Source organism: Triticum aestivum, chromosome 7A, assembly GCF_018294505.1.
Source record: "Triticum aestivum cultivar Chinese Spring chromosome 7A, IWGSC CS RefSeq v2.1, whole genome shotgun sequence".
Classification (NCBI taxonomy): domain Eukaryota; kingdom Viridiplantae; phylum Streptophyta; class Magnoliopsida; order Poales; family Poaceae; genus Triticum; species Triticum aestivum.
The window spans coordinates 689,716,344-689,743,413 of NC_057812.1; positions in this window are offsets into that span (position 1 = coordinate 689,716,344).

The window sequence follows — 27,070 nt, forward strand, 5'->3', positions numbered from 1 at the left end:
CCTTTATTTGTTCTATCCTTTTTATATGAGGTTATTCCCCCCCGGAGATGTCACGCCTTTGTATGAGAAACCTGCATGCCAGGGGGCTCTTCCACGATCGGCAACGCCCTTGCCCTGTTTCGAGTCCGCTCGACAGCTCAAGCGGCTGCGTCGGGAATGGTAGAGTAGCCTTCCGCGATCAACAACGCTCTCGATTCTGACTCGAGTCAAGCTCGACAGTTCGAGCGGTCTTGTTCAGAACAGAAAGGTGGCTCGTCCGGCAGCATGCGTACCCAGCAGGCCCATGGGGATTCGTCTCCAAAAACGCCGCTAGGGGCTTCCGCGCCGGCAAGCCTACCCAATCGGCGTAGGGCGCGCATACAAAGAGGAATTGAACGGGGAAATAATGTGCATGAAATTAAAAGTCCTGCAAAGTTATATTACATCACATCATTGCTGCGGTTCTAACTAAAGATGAAATTTGTCTTGGTCGTGAACCTGCAGCGGTGGTGAAGAACGGGATGCCTAATCCCGGCGCTGGCCTTCCACCCTCTGGATTTCGTTGATGCTGCTGATGACGGGCTTGATGCGCTCCTTGAGCATCGTGAGGTCAATACCATCCGGCAAGCTATCCATCGCGGCACCGAAGTCGAGGTCGGGATTCCAGTACACCATCTTGGTGAGGACCTTGGTCATGACCCCCCGGCAAAGTCGCCGGGCTTTCCCGGCCAACGTGGCCGCTCGGTTGGAGTGAAGATAAGCCAAGGCTCCGAGGACGCCCTCGAAGAACAGGGTCAGCTTGGTGTTGACGGTCCCGCTGCGTTCAGGGGCGTACCTCACGTTTGGCATCCCCATGGTGGCCAACTGCGAGGTGACCCTGCCGGCGACCTCCTCCAGACGGCCGATCCATCTGTTCTCGCCCGCCACATAATCCTGGTGGAAGGCGGCCTCGTTCACCCGCAGCTGCTTCTCCTCCTCCAGACTCCTGGTCAAGGTCTCCTCCCGAGCCCTGCTCTCCGACAACATCTTCTCGAGATCCTCCAGCTTCAGCTTGAGATCTCTGACGGAGTTTTGCGCTTCAGAGAGCTCCCCAGCCCTGTTGATGACCGCTCCTTGCGCCTCCACCAAGGCGCTGTTGAGCGTGCTCTTCTCGTTGGACAGCTTGAGGGCCTGCTCCTTCAGCTCGTCCCGCGCAACCTCCAACTCCCTTACATTGCCGGCATGGGCCAGAGCCTGGGCATCGAGTGCCTCCGTGTGCCTCTGCTCCAGCTCGCGAGTCCGCCGCGCGACAAGGGCCTCGAGCACCTCATCCTTGCCACGGAGCGTTGCGGCAAGCTTCGCCTCGCGCACGGTGGGGTCCTCTTCCTGGGAATCCAATGCGGCTTGGTGCTGGTTCCGGACGGCCTCGGCCGCGGCAGCCAAGTTCGCCGCCTCTTCCTGGGCCTTCTCGATGTCAGCCATCTTCGTGGTGAGCTCGACATTGCGCTTGGCCAATTCCTCCCGAAGGGCCCTCTGCTCCTTGCGAGTCTGGTGGAACCAGGTCTGCATCTCAGCAACGCGCGCCTTGAAATCCACCTCCACCTGGTCCACCGTTGCCATACTGGACTTAACCTTGTCCAGACGGACACGGTAGAGTGCCTGGAGTTTTCGGAAGTTGGCCCCCAAGGCGCGGAAAAGCTGCTCTTCTGGAGAACCATCGCCGCCAACGCCCGGCTCACCGACAACCTCGAGCCCGGTGGCGGCAAGCACCTCGCCGTCAAAGACTTCCCCTTCGACGGGCGCCCGGGAACTTGACGCCCCTGGGAGATGGACGAAAAGATCGTCGCCCACCTTCAGATATCTGCCGGGGCCCAAGGTTGAGGAGGAGGGAGGCTGATCATCAACCACCTCTTCCTCGGCAGTGGCCTTACCGGCGTCCCCGGCAGGCCCACCGTTGGCGCCCTCGGCAGAAGCGTCGCCGGTCGCCTTGGCGGCCCCCGCAGCGGTGTCCTCGGCAGCATCCTTGGCGGCCTCATTAGCGGCGACCTCATCAGCATCCCTGGCGGCCTCCTCGGCAATGTTCCCAACAACAGTATCCACGTCCTCCATACCTATTAAAGGAGGGCCTGGCTAGTAATGAGAGCATTGAAGCCAAGAAAAAGAATAAGGGAAAAATAGAGACAGAGGACAGGCGACTCACCAGTGCCAGGCTGTGAAGCAGAAGTCCCCTCCCCGCCAGCATCCGGCGCCATGGCAGAGTCACCAGAGCCCAAGTTCCCCTCTTCCTCCATGGGAGTGGGCTCCGTGCTTGGTGCCCTTGCCGGGGACGCCCCTCACTGCGGCGTAGTCGATGGGGGTGGTGTGTTGGGCGTAGCCCTCTGCGGCTCCTCCTGCTGCCACTCCCCTCTTGCAAACCCGGCAAGGTCAACACCATAGCATCGAACGCCTACCACATGTCGAGTAAGAGGAGGGTGACGAACTTACGCTGGGGGCTGCGCCGGGGGCTACTGTCCGGGCTGCTCAACACCACCAGTGGCGTCTTTGAAGCCCCAGCTGGGGGCTGACTGCTCGCCGAGGCCTTCGCCCTCTTCACCCTCTGGGCCAACGTCTCTGCATCCCTGCGAAAGCAAAAACGGATCAAGATGGGTGGCTTAATTCAGAGGAATGGAAATGGCAGTAAGGAACGGAGTACTTACTCGTCATCCACCTCCTCCTCTTCCACCACTTTCCTCTTCCTCTTCGGGCTGAGAGGCCCGAGATCAAAAGTGACCTCCACGTCAACATCCGAGTCGACATCTGCCGGAGGAGGCGAAGATGGCGGGGTTTGTGCGCGCCCAGATGAAGAAGGGGCTGTTGTCTTCTTCTTCTCAGCGGCCTTCATCAGCCTCTTGGCTGCCGTGGCCCTCGTGTGACGCCCAGACCCCTCCAGGGTCAATTGAGGCCACGTAGCCCTGCCGGGCCGGACCGGCTCGCTGGAGCCAGCCCGCCGCGGGACTCACCCTCTTCCCCTGGTTGGCGTCGAGCCCGCCGCCACGTCCTCCTCCGACGACGACTCGTCGGTCGCGTCTTCGATGAGCGGAGATTGAGTGTCGGTGCTGCTGACCTCCCCGGAGGCCGCCGCCCACCGGGTGAGCTCCTCTTCCTCCGCAGCCGTTACGGCCTTGTCCTCCACACCCCCGGCGCTGCCAGCCTTTATGGCAAGCTGTGCCTCCCTCGCCCTAGTGGCGATGTAGTCCAGTTCTGCCTGGGTGGTGTCCATGATAGCCACCGCTCGGTGTCAGCATTGACGTACACCTCGATCAGGGTGTCAAAGAATTGCTGCACATCCGCGTCCCTCGGCTCCTTCCAGCTCGGGACAGGGCCGTGCGCATTGCAGTCCAGCATCATGGCGATGATCTCGGGCCGACGTGAATTGTTGCACAACGGGACCACCCCCGCTGGCAGCTTGAAAAACGGCCCCTTGAGGGCCTTGCAAACCTTTGCGGGAGCCCTCGCGGCCTTGCCGGTCCGTTCGACCTCACCATCGCGACCCACATCAAGCTACAAAAGCCGCTGGCAAAAGTGGACATGCGCCAGCACTGTGAAGTTGTGATCGAGGCCGGGGTGGAGTTGCATAATGTCATCCGGATTCGTAAAAAGCCAGGCTGGCCTCCCCTTGTTGTGCAACAGGGCGATCCGGCGACGAATGAAGTCCGCCCCGATCATCTCAAGGGTGAGTCCAGCCCGGGTGAGCCGAAGAATCCTGGTGGTGGCGACGGTGAGCCTCCCGTCGGTGACGTCGACATCACTCCAATCGCTGCCGCAGACCGGCGGCACTCGGGGGACCTTGCAGAATTCCGGCGGGTTTTCATCTTCAATCCAGCACCACCGGCCACGCCATTCCTCCCACCTCTCCTTCACGGCACCGTCCGGGTACGCCCCCTTGGATCTTGGGATCCAGGTGACGCAACCAGAGACGGCACCTCCCGGCTGGATCCGAGGGAAGAAGTAATGGCGGAAGAGCGTCGTGTTGGGCTGCACCCCGGCAAAGCCTTCGCAAAGATGCGCGAAGAAAGCCATGCACGCCACCGCATTCGGAGTAAAATCCAAGAGGCGAAAGCCGAAGGTGTGCATAACATCGCAGAAGAAATCGGAGAAAGGGGGGCATAACCCGCAAGAAAGATAATCGACGAAAAAGGGATACCGATTTGGAGCAGAATCGGCGCAAGCAGCAGGAATGACGCGCGTCGCCGGGTGTCCCGAATTATCTCCCCTCGTCTTCGCTCCCCACAGGGGCGTGAAGGAGGCCCGGAGCTCTTGAACATCAACCGTCGAGGGGAAGAAGAAGGCGGACTTCGTCCGGTCCCCCGATAGCGCGCTCTCCGGCGGCTCGACAGTCCCAGCGCCCTTAGCCATCCCCTTGCCCTTGACGGATTTGGGCGCCATGGCGACCAAGAAGTTTAGGAAGGAAGGAAGAGAGGAAACGGCGGTTCTGAGATTGGAAAAGGCACGAGGAAAGACGAGAAAGTGAGCAGCGCGCCCGCGGTTATTCCTTTCTTATGGGGGAAAACACGGGCCGCCTCCTTTCACATTAACTGTGGTGTGACGCATGCCCGCGGGAACCAACCCCACGCATGCCACCCACGTCACACGCGCCTTCCCACGCCGCGGCACGCACGGGAGTCGTGGGAAGCGCAGCGCGCGAAGAATCTTACCGCGGTAAAAACCGCCCCACCTGCCCGCGCACCGTTTTTGGGCCTAGCCAAACAAGGCGTTGCGCTTATGTGTGGCCCATGCCCGGGGGCTCCTGTTGGTGTACAAAAAGAGGGGTACATTTTTTGTATCCCTATAACTGTGCACGGGCAGTCTGAGCCACGGGCACCACCACACCAAGCAAGGCAAGGGAGGTGAGCCAGGGTAAGACCGAAGCTCGAGAGAACTGCAACGCCAAGACCAAGACCACGAAGAGCAAAGGGGACGAAGCGGACTCCCCCGGCAAGATCCTTGCCGGGAGACAGTTCTAGCAGCCCCGGCAAGACCCTTGCCACGGCGACTCATCCTGCACCCACGGAGCAAATCACCCTTGAGTCCACTGCCCCCAAAGGGCAAGGATTCAGGAGACATCCCCGTGGTAGCATGCAGATCTTCATGAAGACATTCAAGATCAGATACGCACTAAAGAGACGACAACCCTTGGCGGGATCCCAACCGAGGAAGACCACAAGGCCCCCGGCAAGCGCATTGCCGGGGATGACAGCAGGCGCCTCGGCAAGACCCTTGCCGGGGCCTCGGCAAGGCCCTTGCCGAGGACACCCGCAGGGCCACCATCAGGCGCACGCCGACTAAACCTCCACCGCCGTTTGCATGTAGCTGCCGACCCAACCAGCTGGGCAGGCACCTGCGTGGCGGCATGCAGATCTTCGTGAAGACCCACCACTGCGCCACCTCAGTTGCCTGCCTACCTACGTGGCATCGCAAGGGTCGCTGGCCAGGGTGCGTGTCGACACAAGAAGGAGCGGCGACGGACGAGGCAGATCTCTCCCCCGTCCCCGATAAAGCAAGGACACCTAAGCAAGATGCATTAAATGCGCCTTGTCATGTAGTGCGAGGGATAACCTCGCATCGCTGTTCCCTTTCCACCTCCTGTGTGCCACTGTGGCAACCCCTTTTTCTATAAAAGGAGGCCCGAGGCGACCAGGAGAGGGATTCGGCGTTTTGGAGCTCCTCACGCCCCATAGCTAGCTCAAGAACACGAATATACAATCCACCAAAGCAGGAGTAGGGTTTTACGCATCCTTGCGGCCCGAACCTGGATAAACGAACCGTGTGCTACCTGCTAGATCCGTTCTTCTCACGACCCCGCGCCCCGCCAACCGTAGTAGGGATTCTTGTGATCCCATAGGTGTCGTTCCGCACCGACATGGCGCATCCCGCAGCAGTGCACGTCGCGCCATGTTCGTGTAGGACGACCCCCAAGGTGCGTCCATGGGGTTGCGCGTCAACCAAGGAGTGGACAGTGGCACCAGCGGGCGTCGCACCAACGATGTCCTCTGTATTAGAACGGCGAAACCCCATCGTTCTAATACAGAGGCTGGGGGATAACCTCATTTTTTATTAAAAAAATCACCCACCTATTTTCATAAAGTACAAAAGTACGCGAAAAATAACCAAGTTTATACTAAACTTGAAAGCACTGTCCTCCCTTTGGAGGCAGCCGAATCGGGCAATCGGCCAAAGCATTTGCCATGAATGGCTTAAACCAATAATGCAAAACAGTGTGTATGTATGCATGCAGGGCCACACTGATTAACCCTGCCCTCATTCAAACTTCTGGCGCATGGGCAATAGCAGGTACGATGAAATAAATGCCACAAATTGTACGTGGTACGAACGAGAGCTAGTTACGGCTAAGGTTTATTTACGGTGTTTGTGCGTTCTGGAGGTAGCTAGCGAGGACCGATCAACATCTGTGCGTACATATAGTATATATTGGTATCAATCGAGTCGGCTAATGAACTTCAGGAACATGCATCCATGCATGCAACATCACTACAATATCTAAGCTCCTAGAATGTATGCGCCGTGAGCTTTCGGGGCTGGGAGGGTGACCACTTTATTTATCTTTCTAAAAGAAAACTTATTTTATTTATTAAGAACCATGGTCTCTTAGTGGGTGAGCAGACATTGTTTAATGTTTGGATCCACCATCCAAGTACATAAGTCTAGCGCTTGATGGATTATGTGTCACTTACTTCCTGAACTAAAACCACGACATTTATTTTATATCAGAGGTACTATTTTTTGCGTGAAAAAAACATCTGATGAAATTAATGATGCGGCCAACTATATCCACACACGTTAAAGTGATGTACCATCACACAGCCACACGGACACCGTCAGCTTGGCTCATCACCGCCTTCTCTGCGTCACACGGCTGCACATGCGCCACCAGTCCACCACCACGCCGTATGCCCCGCCCATCTCTTCATGTTTCTCCCTTGCTCATATGGTTGTACGCACGAGCCACCACCGCCTCCTCCGCACCACACAGTTGCATGGGCACCCGACCCATCACCAGCTCCTCCGCATCACATGGTTGCATGGGCGCCGTCAGTCCATCACCGCTCTGCACGCCCCACCCGTCTCTCCAACTTTCTCCCCTTCTCTCGTGGCGGTGCGCCTGGCCCATCACCGGCTCCTCCACACCACACGGTTGCACGAGTGCTCGGTCCACACCGCCTCCTCTGCACCACAAGGTTGCACGGGCTTTGCACGACCACCACCTCGCTGCACACCCAGCCCATCACTCCATCTTTCTCCCCTTCTTTGTGCGGTAATTAACGTCCAACGACGACGACGCTCGGCGCCTGGAGGAGAAGGCGATGGGGCAGGCCGTCACGGCTAGCCATGACGCTGGACAGGGAACTCGGTCACCTTCATTAACATGCCATGGATCACAAGGTCTGCCTTACAACTCCTGGTATCTCCTTCCTCTCTCGTTGTCATCTTTTTTTGGTAGCCTGATTCAAATGAAATCTTGCTCGGTTCGGGGCTAAACAAGTAGCATATTTTACCAGGATTTTATCTCACTGTGTAACGTTTCAATCTGAGAGCCTCATGCTACACTGCTTGAGTACCATGTCCATGCTTGTACTAAATAAATAAACTATAAAAGGACACGTGGATATAATTGACTTTTCAAAACAAAGTACGTACTATATTTTGGAACGGAGAAAGTATTAATTAGCATATGGTTGCACGCGTAAGGAGCGCGGTCTCTAACTGAACTTAATTGGCTCCAAAACAATAAGGCAAGATGATAACTAAGCTTTCCTGTGAAGATGATTTGGTTAATTGTCACCGGGTTGCTTATGTAGACAGCTGATTAGGCCTTAATGCATCAGTAATGTTACATTCGAATGAAAACTGAGATCAATCACTTGTATTATTATATCTTGATCCTCCCATTTCCATCTTTTCCTCTTAGAGGCTGCTATAAACATGCTTCATTGCCTTTCCTATCATTAGTCAGTGCAAAGCATTGCTTTTATTTCAAATATGTTTTTTTCTATTTTGATTCTAACTACGCATCTGGATGAGCAATATGGAAAACCAGAAGGCATATACTTGGGTGTAGTGTTGTAGCTTCCAAGTATTTCTCACTTCCACTACGCTTTCACCATTATTGCAGACCATTATCGTTGCTGTTTTGTGTTGTTTGTATGTGACCAATGTAAGTTATGAAATATTGGTTGGTCAAATCATAGAGCTGTTTAATTGTTGTAGATGAATACAACAATCAGAAGCCTCAGTTACGCATATCATAATTTTTAATTAGTTTTGCTTATAAATATTATCATGTCCATCTAGTAGTATGGTTTAACCCTGCAGGTCTATGACATGTGTGACGCCAACCACTACTTTGGATATGTTTTTGGCAGTGCTGCTAACATATCATTTTTGTGAAGAACAATAGTTGTAAAAAAACTGACTAATATCCCACCAAGTAAATGATGATGTGTCTTAGCATCTAGACATATGCTACAATGCAATAATGGGTGATCACACCCCAAAATTATTATGGAAGCCAAAACACAGAACGCACATGAAATGAACAACCCCGACCCAGAAATAGAACAACAAAGACTCTATTCGTGAATTAACAAACAAACGAATAAACGATAGAAAAGCAGAACGGCGCAGCAAGGCGCGTGTATGTTTCTAGTGGTATATACATGGGGCAAGTACGTAGCGTGAGTAGGCTTCTTGTCAATTTAAGCTTTAGGCTGTGTTTGGCAGAGAACGGCGCAGCAAGGCGTGTGTATGTTTCTAGTGGTATATACATGGGAAAGTACGTAGCGCGAGTAGTATTCTTGTCAATTTAAGCTTTCGGCTGCGTTTGGCAATAACGTTTTTTTTAAGTTTTCTGAGAATATTGTGATTTAATTTGAATACTTTGATGTCTATCCGGGCATGATCTCTCTGCAAGGTGGGCTCCACTTTCAGGCGTAGTTATCACTCTAATTTACTACTACTCCGTGTGAGTAAAAATGGCCAAAATTTGCAAGTGAGGCAATGCCAGATCCGCAAAGATTGTGGAGTAATGTGAGTTCGGACATCTTGGGCATGCAGTGAATTGTAGATAGAGTAGCCTCTGTGTGAGTAAAAATGGCCAAAATTGATCTCTGTTAGCAAATTGTGGGAGATAAAAAAGACCAACAAAATAATGAGAAACTAAATTAAGAAAAGGAAAAAAAACAAGACCACACAGGAAAGAAAGATAGAAGAAAGGCTTACATGGGAGCGGATTTGTGGCACGCAAGTCTCAGTGCACGCAGATCCTTGCGCATGCCTTTATTTTTGGCTTCTGATTTTTGAAATTTTATATCTTTTGAACAAACTGTTCAGATTAAGTGATGTTTTCATATTCGTGTTTCTCGTGACGATGTCTTTCTTATAAGATCCATTTTGAATATGTTTTGACGAATTTAGAGAATATATGTTATGTTTGATCTCTTAAAACTTAGTACGAGTGACCGATAAAATCATGATTTCTGCGGCTACTGTAAGTGCATCTAGTGCCCCTTAATGATTTTGGTGTACTGAAGACTTATAGGTTAAGGGACTGATGCGTTTGTGAGTGTACACAGGTCTATAAGTCTATGAGGAGTTTGATATTTACAGAGAAAGTCGACTCCTAAAAATGAAGTTCTTCGACTGAAGACTTTGGATTTCTGAAGACTGTGAAAGTGAAGAAATTGGTGTGATCCTGAAGACTTGGTATTCATTCGAGGAACATGAAGCGTGAAGACTTTTGTTTTGTAGTTTTATTTTCTCTTTCTTGAGTCATAGAAAACACCATACTGTTAAAGGGGGTCGAGGAAATACTAAGGAAAAATTCCCAAGTGATTCTCAACTCAAATCCTACACCTAGCAATCCCTTCGAGTGAAGCCATTGGAAATCTCATACAGCTCAGTCAATTTCTTCAGTGACAGAGACGAAGTTCTTCTGGTCTCTGAGGAATTTGTTCTGACTGAGGAGTTAGGAATTCGCCAGTGCGGATTGCCTACACAGTGAGGAACATGATAGCCCTAAGGAATTTGATACTCAAATATCCGACCGTTGTTGTGCGATACGCCAGCTATCCCAAAATATCTACCCACCTAACGGTCATATCATTGAAGGGCATTTATATCTTATCATGTCGGGCTGCTCCCTAGGCTATAAATAGCCGCCCCCCTACAACCACTAGCTGGTTGGCTACTCCGTGAGAAACTGACACTTGTCATTTGAGAGCATTCCATCCTCCGAGGACTTTGTGTGAAAATCATCAAGTGAGGAAAACCCAAACCAAAACACCTACAAACCCCAAGTGATTTAGCATCACTGAAGAGATTGATCCTGCGTGGATCCGACGCTTGTTACCTTTAAAGACTGTGCATCTTCCATACGGTTAGGCATCATGGTCTAGAGCATCCAAGAGGAAATTATGGATCGCCGAGTGGCCGAGTCTGTGAAGGTTTGGAAGTCACCTGAAGACTTATCACGAGTGATTGGGCGAGGTCTGTATGACCTTAGCTCAAGGGGAATACGGTGAGGACTAAGTGTTCTGGACTGCGTGTTCAAAACTGGGTGTCCGGGACTGTGTGTGCTCAGGTTTAAATACCTAGCCGCCCTAACCAGACGTACAATTGTCACAACAGTTGAAACTGGTCTACCAAATCATTGTCTTCACCAAGCTACCTAGTTCCATTTCCTCAAACCTTTCATTTCCTCATTTCTGTGTTGTGTGCTTGTTCATATCTGTTTGAAGACTTTGACTGAAGACTTTCTCAATTTTCTCAGTTCAATTTCTTCAGTATGTTTTTCTTCATCATATGTTTACGCTTTCGGTACTTTGTGCTTGTTTTTCATTTCATCATGAAGACCATGCTCATGTTTTGTTATGTTTACTTCTGAGTACTTATTCTGCTGCAAGTATTTCTTCACTCAGGAATTTCCTCACCCTGAAATTCCTCAGTGAAGATTTCATAAAAATCACCTATTCACCCCCCCCTCTAGTCGATATAACGCACTTTCAATTGGTATCAGAGCAAGGTACTCCCTTGTTCTGTGTGATTTTGGTTTAACCGCCTGAAGTTTTAGTTATGTCGACCGCAGGTATGATCAAGGTTTCTGCTGGGTGTCCTACCTTCGATGGGATGGACTACCCCTATTGGAAGAATAAGATGCACATGCATCTTGAGGCAATTGATAACGATCTCTGGTACGTTGTGGAGAATGGTGTTCCCTCTGTCACTCCCACCATCAACGCTGCTGATGTGAAGAGATTCAAGCAACTTGACTCTCAAGCAAAGAATATCATATGTGGCCATCTGAGCAAAGGGCGGTATGGCAGAGTGAGTGCTTTGGAGACAGCTAAGCTTATCTGGGACAGGCTGTCCAAGGTCAATGAGGGAGTCTCAAAACAGTGTGACTCTTGAGTTGACGTTCTTCGAAATCTCTTCAACCGCTTCAAAAGTCTCGACAATGAAAATGTTCAGCAGACCTTCGATCGCCTCACTGACATTTCAAATGAGCTTTAAGCACTTGGTGCCGCTGATATCACCGACCATGAGGTGGTGAAGAAATTGCTGAGATCGCTTGATTCCTCATTTGATACCTTGGCATTGATGATACAAGAATGTGGAGACTACAAGTCACTTGATCCCGCCGATATCCTCGAGAGACTAAACACTCATGAGTTCCAGCTTGCTGAGAAGAGAGATCTCTATGGACCAAGCTATGGTAGATCACGGGCTCTGAAAGCCAAGGCAGTGTCTGAATCTGATGGTGAAGATTCTGACAGTAGCCTTGGTGACCCTGAAGAACTGAGCCAGGAGCTAGCTATGCTCGTTAGGAAGTTCCAACAGTTCTCAAGACGTGGTCGCTTTGGTAAATCCTCAAGAAGTGGTGACTTGAGAACATATTCCTCATCTCATGATTACAAGAAGAGACTCTGCCACAAATGCAAGAAGCCTGGACACTACATTCAAGATTGTCCTCAGTGGGAGAAGAGATCAAAGAAGAAGAAGTACAAGGATTACAGTTCTGATGATTCAAAGAAGAAGAAGAAATCTTCAATGTCCTCGTCATCAAAACCTTCAAGGTCCTCATCTCACAAGAAGAGCAGCTCCAAGAAGGCTTGGGCGTTGGCAAGGAAATGGACTCTGAGGCTGAATCTGAGGAAAATGAGGAAAAGGAGGAATCTGAGGAGTCAGACTCTGGTGTGGCGAGCCTAGCCCTCGCTACCGTGTTCGTCAGCAAGTCCATCTTCAACTCTGAAGAAAAGGACCTCCCCAACACTACTCATGACGGCGATGAGGACTACACTCCCACCTATTACTTCATCCGAAAAGGCTCAAAGGTACTCAAATATCCCTCCTCTGAATCTAGTGAGGATGAATGTCATGAAAACCTCAAACCCAGCTATTCTAAACTTGCTAAGATTGCTGTGAAACTACAAAAGGCTCTTGAAAAGGTTCAAAACATGCTAGATAAAAGCGATGATATGTTGAGCTTTACATGTGAATCTTCATATTCTTCTGATGAGTCAATTGACTCCAACTATAAACTGTTCAAAAATCAGAATGGTGAAGTATTTGCTAGATATGTTAGCACTAACTGTCCTATGAAGAAAATCTGGGTTCCCAAAAGGTGCCTTGAAAATCTTTAGGTGAATGTCATCATGACAACACCTGTGAAGAATAGGAACCCCAGATCAAATTCTTCATATGGACCAAATTCTTCATATGGATCAAAGTCCTCATATGAACATCATCGTGCTAACCCGTCTGTTTCGCAGGGAAGATCTAAGAATTATGGATATGTGCATTATTTTTCAAATCATTATGTTCATAAGTCCTCGAAGAATTTCTCTGCTTACTCGTATGCTTACCCTAACCCCTCTTATGTGAAACGAAGTGGATTGGCATCTATGCCACCTTTCTCTTATGGAGCTCGCAGAATGATGAACTCTTTGCCACCCCTTCAGATGTGGGTGGTGAAGAAAAAGAACTAATCTCTTATGCAGGATCAGGTCTCCAAACGAACTTAATCGTCCGAAGAATTTGCTGGAGACCTGAATGTTCTTAAAAGGACGCAAGATAATCATGAAGAAATGAATTTTTATTTCTCATGTCCTCATACTGCTTTATCTGTTCTATTGCTTGATGAAATTGATCTGATGAAATTGATACCATATTCTTCACTGCTGAAGTATATGAGTTTGTAAGTTGCACTAATTCATCTGCAGGATGATCAACCCAAAGCCACTGAGTGGGTCCTCGATAGTGGATGTACAAATCACATGACTGGTGACAGGAGCTTATTGATGGACTCTGCTTTATCTCCATCACATCTGAAGCATATCAACTACACTGACAAAGCCAACAACAAGGTATTGGGTCTAGGTAAGGTTGCAATCTCAAAGGATCGAAACATGGACAAAGTCATGCTTGTCGAGTCCTTAGGGTTCAACCTCATGTCTGTCTCAATGCTTTATGATCTTGATACGGTTGTTGTCTTTGGCAAGTATCATTGTGTTGTGATCATGGAAGCTGACAATCCCAAAGTCTTCGAAGGCTTTAGGAGAGGAGATTTGTATATTGTTGATTTCTCTACAGGACCACAACCTGCTACATGTCTACTTGCAAAAGCTTCAAAAGGCTGGCTATGGCATCGTCGACTTGGTCATGCTGGCATGAGGAATTTGCACACGCTCGCGAAGAAGAAGCATGTCATTGACATTGAGAATGTCAAATTCCTCAAGGATCACTTATGCGGAGCCTGTGAAGATGGAAAGATGACCAAGGCCAAGCATCCAACAAAGACTATCATGACTACTACTCGATCATTTGAATTGCTTCACATGGATCTCTTTAGCCCTACTTACTATGCCACATTTACTAATGTTGCATCTTTATATGGCTTTGTCATTGTTGATAATTATTATCGATATACATGGGTGCATATCATCACTTACGAAGCTGAAGTGCAGGAATTCTTCAAGCGATTTTTCTCGAGGGCTTCAACCAACTTTGGTGTGAAGATCAAGCACATCAGAAGTGATAATGGAACTGAGTTCAAGAACACTAGTCTTGATGACTATCTTGATGAACTCGGTATTACTCATGAGTTATCCGCTCCTTATACTCCTCAGCAAAATGGCGTCGTGGAGCGCAAGAACAGGACTCTTGTTGAGATGGCTCGCACTATGCTTGATGAGTACAAGACGCCTCCTCGCTTTTGGCCTGAGGCAATTGATACTGCGTGCCACATCATCAACAGGGTATATCTTCACAAATTCTTCAAGAAAACTGCATATGAACTCCTCACCGACAAGAAACCCAATGTGAGTTATTTCAAAGTCTTCGGTGCAAAATGTTGGATTAGAGATCCTCATCACAATTCTAAATTTGCACCAAAAGCACATGAAGGTTTTATGCTCGGTTATGGTAAGGACTCGCACACCTACAGAGTCTTCAACACCTATCACCACAAGGTTGTTGAAACTGTAGATGTACGGTTCGATGAGACTAATGCCTCGCAAAGAGAGCACCTACCTCCTGTGACAGATGAAATATCTCCTAAGGAATCTATCAAGTTCAAGGCTACTGAGGATGTCATTCCTACTGAAGAATCTGCTGAAGAAGTCATTCCAGAACATGAGGAACGTCATGCTGATGCACCTGAGGAAAATGGCGCTGAAGAAAATGTTGATCAAATTCCTCAATGTCAACCCACTCATCCTCGCGCTGCAAATGAAGTTCAAATTGAGAAAATCATTAGCGACATCAACATTCCAGGTCCTCTCACACACTCAAGAGCTTCACATTTATCTAACTTTTGTGGGCACTTTGCTTTCGTCTCTATCACAGAGCCCACTAAGGTAGATGAAGCATTTCTGGAGCCTAAGTGGATTGAAGCTATGCAAGAGGAATTACATCAATTCGAGCTCAACAACGTCTGGGAACTGGTAAAACGTCCAGATCCTCGCAAGCACAATATCATCGGCACAAAGTGGATCTACCGCAACAAGCAAGATGAAAATGGCCTTGTGGTGAGGAATAAGGGACGGCTAGTAGCTCAAGGCTACACACAGGTTGAAGGAATTGATTTTGATGAAACTTTTGCACCTATTGCTAGACTTGAGGCTATTCGCATATTACTTACTTATGGTAACCATCATGATATCATCTTATATCAAATGGATGTGAAAAGTGCATTCCTCAATGGTAAGCTTGAGGAAAAAGTATATGTTGCTCAACCCCCAGGTTTTGGAGATCCAAAGCATCATGACAAAGTCTTCAGACTCAATAAGGCTCTCTATGGCCTCAAGCAGGCCCCACGGGCGTGGTATGATACTTTGAAGGAATTCCTCATGAAGAAAGGCTTCAAACCCGGTTCACTTGACCCAACTCTTTTCACTAAATCTTATGGTGGTTAATTGTTTATGTGTCAAATTTATGTTGATGATATCATTTTCGGTTGTACTAACCAACGTTACAGTGATGAATTTTACTATATGATGAGTGAAGAATATCAAATGTCTATGATGGGAGAATTGAAATTCTTCTTAGGTCTTCAAATTCGTCAACATCGCAATGGCATATTCATATCCCAGGAGAAATACCTCAAGGACGTATTGAGAAAATCCGGCATGCAAGATTGCAAAGGAGTCAAAACCCCTATGCCCACAAATGGTCATCTATGCACTGATGAAAATGGTATTGACTTCGAACAAAAGGTATACCGCTCCATGATTGGTTCTTTATTGTACTTATGTGCATCTAGGCCAGATATTATGCTTAGTGTTTTCATGTGTGCCCCATTTCAAGCTACACCGAAGGAATCACACCATAAGGTTGTGAAGCATATTCTTCGATATCTAGCTTACACACCAACACTTGGATTGTGGTACCCCAAGGGCTCGGCTTTTGATCTCATTAGATTTTCAGACTCTGACTATGCTGGTGATTGTGTGGACCGCAAGTCAACATCTGGCACATGCCATTTCCTCGGACGATCTTTAGTCTGTTGGTCCTCGAAGAAACAGAACTGCGTATCACTGTCTACTACTGAAGCTGAGTACATTGCTGCTGGTTCTTGCTGTGCTCAACTACTATGGATGAAGCAAACACTCAAGGACTACGGCGTCAACTTGAAGAATGTGCCACTCTACTTTGACAATGGGAGTGCCATCAAGATTGCTCATAACCCAATTCAGCACTCGAAGACAAAGCACATTCATATTCGTCATCATTTTCTTTGCGATCATGTGTTGAAGGGCGACATCTCTATTGAGCATGTGAAGACTGAAAAAATAGCTAGCCGATATCTTCACTAAGCCCTTGGCTGAGAACAGATTTAGCAAGTTGTGATGTGAGCTAAATATCCTAAAATCTTCGAATGTTCTTTGAAAGACACTCATCCTAACATTTATGCAAAATTGATGACTTAGATGTGCAACACATGAAGAAACGTTTTTCTTCAATAAATGAAGAACAACATTCTAAGTGTGAAGAAATTAATGAAGAATTTGATTCTCAGAACCCTACGACAATTGTACGCAGTGTCTGAAATTATCATTCTTATACGGTGGGTCACGCCACCACAAAATGTTGAAAATCTTCTATTAAGTTTTTCCTCGGTTCTTTGAAATTCCTCGGTTGTTTTTCAACTTGCATTGTCTTCACCATTTACGTCGTTTTTCTTCATTGGCTATATAAATATATATGTGAGTTTATGTCCTCTACAACATTCACTTATTGCTATTTCTTTAAGTTGCTTGTTCTGCTAAGTGAATGTGATCGGACCCTTCCCCCTCTATGCTAAACTCAACACGATCTATTCACAAATTCTTCATGTGCGTTCTATTTGAATCTCGTTCAAAATCTTCACTGTGTTCTTGTCAGTTGAAGAAATTGTGAACGGAACTTTAAAACCTATCTTATCTAAATTTTCAGCTTTGCCGCTCAAACTGTTCCGCATTCTATGCGATGTTTATCTATTCACCCACGATCGCACACGATCGTCACCTCTCTATATGTGGGTGACACATGTCAAGCGAATAGAAAGGTCAGGGGCACGTTCGTCCTATTTCCTCGGGCGAGCGGTTTTTTCACTTCGGCTATAAATACCCCTCTCCCTTCCTCACTTCACTTTTACTCCACTCGATCTCACTCCCTTGCTCGAGCTTCCCAACCCTAGCGCCGCCGCTACCTCCATCATCGCCGGTGAGGAAGAGCTTCACTGCCTCGACCTCGTCGCCGCCGTACTCATGCCGGAGGCGGATTTCTTCACTCCGCCACCGTCGTAGCTGTCTTCCTCAACCAAGTTAGGGCGTGAAAGATCTGAGCTGACGAGCTTCAAATCTACACTTCCTAGTTCACCGTGTTCTTTGTCAAGGGTAATTAAAAGTTACTTTTACTGCCCTTGTTGATTCTGATGTTTTCTTCAAATCTTCAAAAAGTGTTTATTCCTCAACTCTTCACACACTAAACACCTCACATATCATTTGTTCTTGATCTATTTCTCTAAGCAACATTTTTCTTCAAGATTCCTCAATCGTGTGGATTTTCGAATTTGTAGAACTCTGGAACCTAAGTCAAAGAACGCTTAGTGAAAGTCTTCAAGACTCATTCGGTCAATTTCCTCAAACTTGTTCTTGTTGCAAAAACTTCTAATAACGCATATGACCTCTCCAAATTCTTCGCACATATACTCTGTTCACAGGTACACATGACCGCTGCTGAATAATTAGGTTCTCATCAACTTAACTCATTTGCAGCGTTCCTTGAAGAAAAGTTGCATACCTCTTCAGAGAACTCAATTGTTAAAACCCTCAACTGAAGAAAATGGCAGATGGCAAGAAACCTCAGAAGGGAGGAAAGAGGCTGGAAGTCAACACTGCATTTGAAATCCCTGAGGACATATACAAGGATTATTGCACTCCTGATGAGGCCACTCATGGAAAGGAAACCAAGAATGAGCGCAAAGTGCGCATCCAAAGAATAGAGAGGAGATGGGCACGGGAATGGAGGGGATACAGATATGTCACTCCCAAGTATATGAAGAAATTCACTCTTCATCCTCCTTGCTCAAGACCTCCATTGGCACCTGGCCAAGAAGCTGATCCCACCAGCCTCAAGCATGGTGAGAATTATCCTGATGAATGGGCCAAGCGCCAGGCCAAGCTTGCCAGAGTTGCTAAGGAAGCAGTAAGGAAATTCAATGAATACTCTGCTGATGTTGCTACCACTGCTGAGGCCTCTGCAAGTAAGCCCAAGAAGGCTATGCCAGAGAAGCCGGCTCGTAAGCCAAGTGCTTCTACTCAAATGCCCTCTCAACCAAGTTTCTCAGCTATGCCCTCACGGCCAGTTTCTTCAAAGCCCTCACAGCAAATCCCTCAACCCTCATGTCGGTGTCGAAACCGGCGGATCTCGGGTAGGGGGTCCCGAACTGTGCGTCTAAGGAGGATGGTAATAGGAGGTAGGGGACACGATGTTTTACCTAGGTTCGGGCCCTCTTGATGGAGGTAAAACCCTATGTCCTGCTTGATTTATTCTTGATAATATGAGTAGTACAAGAGTTGATCTACCATGAGATCGGAGAGGCTAAACCCTAGAAGCCAGCCTATGGTATGATTGCATGTTGTCCTAAGGACTAAAACCCTTCGGTTTATATAGACACCGGAGGGGGCTAGGGTTACACAAGGTCGGTTACAAAGGAGGAGATATACATATCCGTATTGCCTAGCTTGCCTTCCACGCAAAGTAGAGTCCCATCCGGACACGGGACGAAGTATTCAATCTCGTATCTTCATAGTCCAACAGTCCGGCAAAAGGATATAGTCCGGCTGTCCGGAGACCCCCTAATCCAGGACTCCCTCAGTAGCCCCTGAACCAGGCTTCAATGACGATGAGTCCGGCGTGCAGTGTTGTCTTCGGCATTGCAAGGTGGGTTTATCCTCCGAATACACCACGGAAGAATTTGAATACAAGGATAGTGTCCAACCCTGCAAGATAAGTTCCACACACCATCGTAGAGAGAATAATATTACCATAAATCTAATCTGCTGACATATTTTGGCAGCATGACATCACACCACGACCCGGTAATTATTTGAACCGTTTTTCTTTAACCAGCCCCCGCACATAACGCGAGGCGGTTTCTTGACATGTCTTGTCAAAGCAGAGATCGTGCTCCCCTTATTACGACATTCTCATCAATATGGACGTGGGTAACCCAACCGTGCCTAGGACTCCTATATTTTAGGCAAGTCCCAAACGGCCACGAGAAGGACGCTTGATATTCACCCTCTTTATAAAGGGACATGGTTGTTACTTTTTCCCTCCCGTGCTCAATCGAATCCCTCCCGCGCCTCGAGTTCTAACACTCAAAGCCAAGGTCAGGTGCTTCAGACCTTCAATCATGTCCGGATCCAGCCTTCAAGGCTGGTGGATGCCCTCCTCCATCACGGAGGAGGACATCAAGAAGTTGAGGGAGGCCAGATATCTGACCGCCGAAATTTCGCATAGACTGCCCGCCCGAGGGCAGGTCGTCCCTACTCCCGAACCCAACGAGAGTGTTGTGTTCGTCTCCCACTTCCTCCGAGGACTAGGCCTCGCTCTGGATCCCTTTGTTAGGGGTCTCATGTTCTATTACGGGCTGGATTTTCATGATCTGGCCCCGGATTCCCTTCTTCACATCTCATCATTTATTGTCGTGTGTGAGGCCTTCCTCCACATTACCCCTCACTTCGGCCTATGGCTCAAGACCTTCGATGTGAAGCCGAAGATAGTCGAGCGGCAGTACACAGCATGTGGAGGTGCTCTAATAAGCAAAATTGATGACACTCCATGGCCAAAGGGTTCCTTTTCAGAGGTGTCCGGATTGTGGCAACGGGAGTGGTTCTATGCCACAGCTCGCAGAAGTGCCAAGTGGGTAGCTGCCCCCGCCTTTCGCTCGGGCCCTCCACCACAACTGATGTCATGGATCAGCAGGGGGCTGAGCTGGGGTCCAGCCAAGGACGTGCCCATACTGCAGAGCCATATCCGAGATCTCTTCGAGGGAGATTTCAGTTTGGTTATGGTAATGCAAGTCATGCTGGTTCGTCGAGTCCAGCCTTGCAAACGCCGGCCCCTACGCATGTGGGAATTCAACCTAGAAGGACCGCGCACTATTCAGAATTTCCTCGGCATGACGCACGAGGAGATGTACAAATAATTCTTCGGACCCCAAATAGAGTGTCCGAACACTACCGGGGACGTGGGCCTGAGCAGCAACCGCACCGCTACCCAAGTAAGTAATCCCATGGCCGAACACACTGTCCTTTTATTTATCATGACATCATTCTAAAGAATCGCTCTTTGACCAGGACTGGATAACAAAGGCGAAGATGATCCGGTGTTCGGCCCCCCTTCCTGAAGGCTTGGACAATCCGGTGCTGGAAAAGATGCTTGAGCCAGCACCTTGTCCGGTGCCCTCAAAGGAAGACAAAGGGGGGAATAAAGAGGGCGAAAGCGGGCCTCCATCGCTACCTATTCCAACCGAGGGAATGAGCGCCTCCGCGAGGGAGGATAACCGAGGGGAAGAATCTGACATTCTCTCTCCCTGGGGAAGGAAGAGGACTACCTCCAAAGATCCGGAAATCAAGGTTTCCAAACGGGAGAAGAAATCTCTGCCAGAGGGTCCTGCCTCGGAGGGTGTTCTTGCCACACAATGTCCGCGCGGGGATCAGCCCTCTAACGAGCTGTAAGTAATCAAAAGGTATTTAATAGTGAAGATATCATACCTTACTTCTGAGAAAAATAACCGAAGTATTTATCTTGCAGTTCGGATCTTAGCCCTTCTCAGCTGAGCTCATCTTCGGGGGATCTTCTTCCGGAGATGATGGAGAGAGAAACGCCTCCCCCTGCCACACCGCCTTACGAAGTGAGTGACCCTGAGGTGTCGTCGCAGAGGGCTTCTCCTGATCCAGCAAGGCCAGAAGGTAATCCTATGGCCACCCAAAGTCCTCGGTATCCGGCCCTCGAAGAGAGCAATCAAAAGAGTCCGGCATCGTCTGGTGCGCAGTCAGATGTACAGAGGGATCTGCTGGAGAAGGCGGCTATCTTAAAAGAGCACCGCACATTGATGGGTACGGTGATTGAAAGGATTTCGTCCGCCAAAAGCGGGCTACATGAAGCCTTTATGAGTCTACTGACGGTTTTTGAGGTACGTGAAATGATGTATATTTTTTAAAGTACCGCACATTTTTAGATGTGCCCTGTGTAGATAGTAGCCCCTGAGACTCTGGTTGTCGTCGAAAATGGCGGCAAATAGAGGATCATAGTCCCGGGAAATAACCAGACTGCCTTTATGTGCAGGTGGTGGAGGCTCCGGTGGCTAGCCGGACTGATGGGTATGCCGAACTAAAGCGGCAGATGCTGACATCGTGCTTGTCAATGAGCGGCTTGACGAGGCACAGGGTGAGTGGCCTTTCTGGTGATCGTCACATAATAAGAGCAGCATGATGCCAGTATCTTTAATATGTTGTGACTGCAGATGGAGCGGCCACCGTGGAGACCCTTCGGACGGAGCTTGCCCGAGCCAAGGAGCAAGCAAGGAGTAGCAATGCGGCTGCTTTGCAAGCGGCCGAAGAGTTAAGGACCGAACAGGCCGCACATTGCGAGAGCAAAGAGAAAATGGCCAAGATGGCTGTAAAGTTAAAAGATACTGCCGACTGATAACCCACAAGTATAGGGGATCAATTGTAGCCTCTTTCGATAAGTAAGAGTGTCGAACCACACGAGGAGCTAAAGGTAGAACAAATATTCCCTCAAGTTCTATCGACCACCGATACAACTCTACCACACTTGATGTTCGCTTTACCGGAAACAAGTATGAAACTAGAAGTACTTTGTAGGTGTTGTTGGATAAGTATGCAAGATAATAAAGAGCAAGTAAATATAAAGTAGGGGCTGTTTAGATGAAGACACAACTAAATTAGTTTTAGTAAAGAGCTTTTGTCAACAAGAAGGTTATTTGTCCCTAGGCAATCGATAACTAGACCGGTAATCACTATTGTAATTTTATTTGAGGGAGAGGCATAAGCTAACATACTTTCTCTACTTGGATCATATGCACTTATGATTGGAACTCTAGCAAGCATCCGCAACTACTAAAGATTCAATAAGGTAAAACCCAATCATAGCATTAAAGTATCAAGTCCCGTTTATCCCATACGCAAACAACCTACTTACTCGGGTCTGTGCTTCTGTCACTCACGCCACCCACCATAAGCAAATCATAAACATATTGCAAACCCTACAGCGGGAGTCCCTCACGGTTGCGCGACACGGAGAGCACCATAGGACAGCACCAATAATAAAACATACAACTCAAACCAATCACGATCATCAAATAGCCATTAGGACAAAATAGATCTACTCAAACATCATAGGATAGCCATACATCATTGGGAAATAATATATAGCGTTGAGCACCATGTTTAAGTAGAGATTACAGCGGATAAGAGAGAGGTTACACTGCTTCATAGAGGGGGGAAGAGTTGGTGATGATGGCGGTGAAGCTGTTGGTGAAGATCGCGGTGATGATGATGGCCCCCGGTGGCACTCTGGTGCCACCGGAAGCGAGGGGGAGAGAGCCCCCCTCCTTCTTCTTCTTCCTTGACCTCCTCCCTGGATGGGAGAACGGTTTCCCCTCTGGTCCATGGCCTCAATGGCATGGGAGGGGCGAGAGCCCCTCCGAGATTGGATCTATCTCTCTGTCTCTCTCTGGTTCTGCGTTCTCCTCTGGCTATGTTTCACCGTTTTGCGTATATATGGAGATCCATAACTCCGATTGGCCTGAAACCTTCGCCGTGATTTTTTTTCCAAATATTAGCTTTCTTGCGGCAAAAGAAGAGCGTCAACCGCCTTTCGGTGGGCTCACGAGGGTAGGGGGCGCGCCCCCTGTCTCGTGACCACCTCGGGCACTGGTTCGCGTTGATTTTTCTTCTGAATTTTCCATATTTTCGAAAAATAAGCTCCATCCGTTTTTATCCCGTTTGGACTCCGTTTGATATGGATATTCTGCAAAACCAAAAACATGCAACAGACTGGAACTGGCACTGGGCACTGGATCAATATGTTAGTCCCAAAAATAATATAAAAAGTTGCCAAAAAGTATATGAAAGTTGAATAATATTGGCATGGAACAATCAAAAATTATAGATACGACAGAGACGTATCAGCATCCCCAAGCTTAATTCATGCTCGTCCTCGAGTAGGTAAATGATAAAAAAGATAATTTTTGATGTGGAATGCTACCTAGCATAATCTTGATCATATGTCTAATCATGGCATGAATATTAAGACATGAGTGATTCAAAGCAATAATCTATACTTTGACATAAAAATAATAATACTTCAAGCATACCAACCAAGCAATTATGTCTTATTGAAATAACATAGCCAAAGAAAGCTCATCCCTACAAAATCATATAGTCTGGCTATGCTCCATCTTCACCACACAAAATATTCACATCATGCACAACCCCGATGACAGGCCAAGCAATTGTTTCATACTTTTGATGTTCTCAAACATTTTCAACTTTCACGCAATACATGAGTGTGAGCCATGGACATAACACTATAGGTGGAATAGAATATGATGGTGGAGAAGACAAAAAGGAGAAGATAGTCTCGCATCAACTAGGTGTATCAACGGGCTATGGAGATGCCCATCAATAGATATCAATGTGAGTGAGTAGGGATTGCCATGCAACGGATGCACTAAGAGCTATAAGTGTATGAAAGCTCAAACTGAAAACTAAGTGGGTGTGCATCCAACTTGCTTGCTCATGAAGACCTCGGGCATTTGAGGAAGCCCATCATCGGAATATACAAGCCAAGTTGTATAATGAAAATTCCCACTAGTATATGAAAGTGATAACTCAAGAGACTCTCTATATGAAGAACATGGTGCTACTTTGAAGCACAAGTGTGGAAAAAGGATAGTAGCATTGTCCCCCTTTTTTCGGCCTTTCCTTCTTTTTTTTATTTGGCCTTTCTTTTTTTTATTTGGCCTTTTTTTGGGACAATGCTCTATTAATGATGATCATCACACTTTTATTTACTTACAACTCAATATTACAACTCGATACTAGAACAAAGATATGACTCTATATGAATGCCTCCGGTGGTGTACTGGGATGTGCAATGATCTAGCATAGCAATGACATCAAAAAACGGACAAGCCATGAAAACATCATGCTAGCTATCTTACGATCATGCAAAGCAATATGACAATGATGCTCAAGTCATGTATATGATGATGATGGAAGTTGCATGGCAATATATCTCGGAATGGCTATGGAAATGCCATGATAGGTAGGTATGGTGGCTGTTTTGAGGAAGGTATATGGTGGGTTTATGGTACCGGTGAAAGTTGCGCGGTACTAGAGAGGCTAGCAATGATGGAAGGGTGAGAGTGCGTATAATCCATGGACTCAACATTAGTCATAAAGAACTCACATACTTATTGCAAAAATCTATTACTCATCAAAACAAAGTACTACACGCATGCTCCTAGGGGGATAGATTGGTAGGAAAAGACCATCGCTCGTCCCTGACTGCCACTCATAAGGAAGACAATCAATAAACACCTCATGCTCCGACTTCGTTACATAATGGTTCACCATACGTGCATGCTACGGGACTTGCAAACCTCAACACAAGTATTTCTCAATTTCACAATTACTCAACTAGCATGACTCTAATATCACCATCTTTATATCGCAAAACTATTGCAAGGAATCAAACATATCATATTCAACGATCTACAAGTTTATGTAGGATTTTATGACTAACCATGTGAATGACCAGTTCCTGTCATCTCTCTAAATAGATATAAGTGAAGCACGAGAGTTTAATTCTTTCTACAAAAGATATGCCCATGCTCTAACAAATATAAGTGAAGCAAAAGAGCATTCTACAAATGGCGGTTTTCTATGTAAAGAGAAACAGGCAATCCAAACTTCAAATGATATAAGTGAAGCACATGAAGCATTCTATAAAGCCATACTCAAAAGATATAAGTGAAGTGTAAAGAGCATTCTATAAATCAACCAAGGACCATCTCATACCAGCATGGTGCATAAAAAATAAAAACCTAAATGCAAAATCGCTCCAAGACTTGCACATATCGCATGAACGAAACGAATCCGAAAACATACCGATATTTGTTGAAGAAAGAGGGGATGCCTCCCCAGCATCCCCAAGCTTAGACGCTTGAGTCTCCTTGAATATTTACTTGGGGTGCCTCGGGTATCCCCAAGCTTGAGCTCTTGGCTCTCTTCCTTCTTCTCACATCGAAACCTTCTCAATCATCGAACACTTCATCCACACAAAACTTCAACAGAAAACTCGGTAAGATCCATTAGTATAATAAAGAAAATCACTACTCTAAGTACTGTTGCAAACCAACTCATATTTTGTTTTTGCATTGTGTCTACTGTAATATAATTTTTTTCGTGGCTTAATCCACTAATATAAATTGATAGTTTCATCAAAACAAGCAAACTATGCATCAAAAACAGAATCTGTCTAAAACAGAACAGTCTGTAGCAATATGAACATTCACCATACTTCTGGTACTTGAACAATTCTACCAAAATTAGGAAAAATAAAAATTTTGCATAGGAAGACAGTGCAAAAAGAATCAGAACCATTTGACGTCCCAGCTAAAAATGTAAAATCGCGCACTACAGCCAAAGTTTCTGTCCTGCACCGTACAAACCATCAAGCAAATGTAAACATCCTAAAGACAAACCTTGGCACATTATTTTTATAATACGATGGAATTGTACAAGGGGATAATTATTTTTGTTGAAAAGTTTCTGTAATCAAGATTCACAAAGTTTCCATGGGCATGAACAAAGTTCAAGGACGTCCCCCACTTTCACAATGCTCGTCTCTCTCACTTTCACTTTTCTTTTTGAAAAGTTTTCGGTTCCCCTCTTTATTTTTGTTGTTTTTAAACTATATGAAAGCACTCAACAGAAATAAATGACTCTCTGAAACTTCCGGGCTGTCTCCCTGGCAGCACTTTCTTTAAAGCCATTAAGCTAGGCATATAGTGCTCAAGTAGTGAATCCACCCGGATCCCAAGGTATATCAAAGCCAATTTTAATTAACAATGATTTGTAATTTAGTGGTGAGCACAAGGTAACATATATCATGTAACAACGAAGTCTAACTCTCTTCCTATGCATAGGCATGTCATGAAAGAACAATTCATGCACACAAAGTAAAGGCCAATGCATAGTATAAACAGTTTCTTGCAATTTTATCATGTGGGAAGCATAGAGAGGTGGAGATATAGTTCCTCTCTCATAATAATTGCAAGTAGGAGCAGCAAGCACATGCATATTATATCTATCAAAATCATCATGTGCAACGGTAGAAGGCAACCCATTAATGTAATCCTTAATAAGTGCAAACTTCTCCGATATAGTGTAATCGGGAGAATCCAAAAAGATAATAGGACTATCATGAGTGGGTGCAATAGCAACAATTTCTTTTTTATCATAAGGAACTATAGCAAGTTCATCTCCATAAAGATAATTCATATTGGCATCTTGGCCACAAGCATAGCAAGCATCATCAAAAAGGGATATTTCAAAAGAATCAACGGGATCATAACAATCATCATAGCAATCATCGTCCGGTAAGCACGAAGGGGAATTAAACAATGTATGAGTTGAAGAGTTACTCTCATTAGAAGGTGGGCACGGGTAGCTAATCCGCTCTTCCTCCTTTTGTTCTTCGCTCTCCTCATCATCTTTTTCATCCAATGAGCTCACGGTTTCATCAATTTCTTCTTCCATAGACTCCTGCAAAATATTAGTCTCTTCTTGGACAGCGGAGTAGTACTCAATATATGGTTCAACATAGCCATTAGAAGCATAATTATCATAGCAATATTTAAATATGGCAAAATTTTCAGATTTGTGAAGAGTAGCATCATACTTTTCAATCAAAGAAGCAATTTCAAAAGCACTCTTAAAAGAAACAAATTCTTCAATTTGTTGAACATCATAGTAAT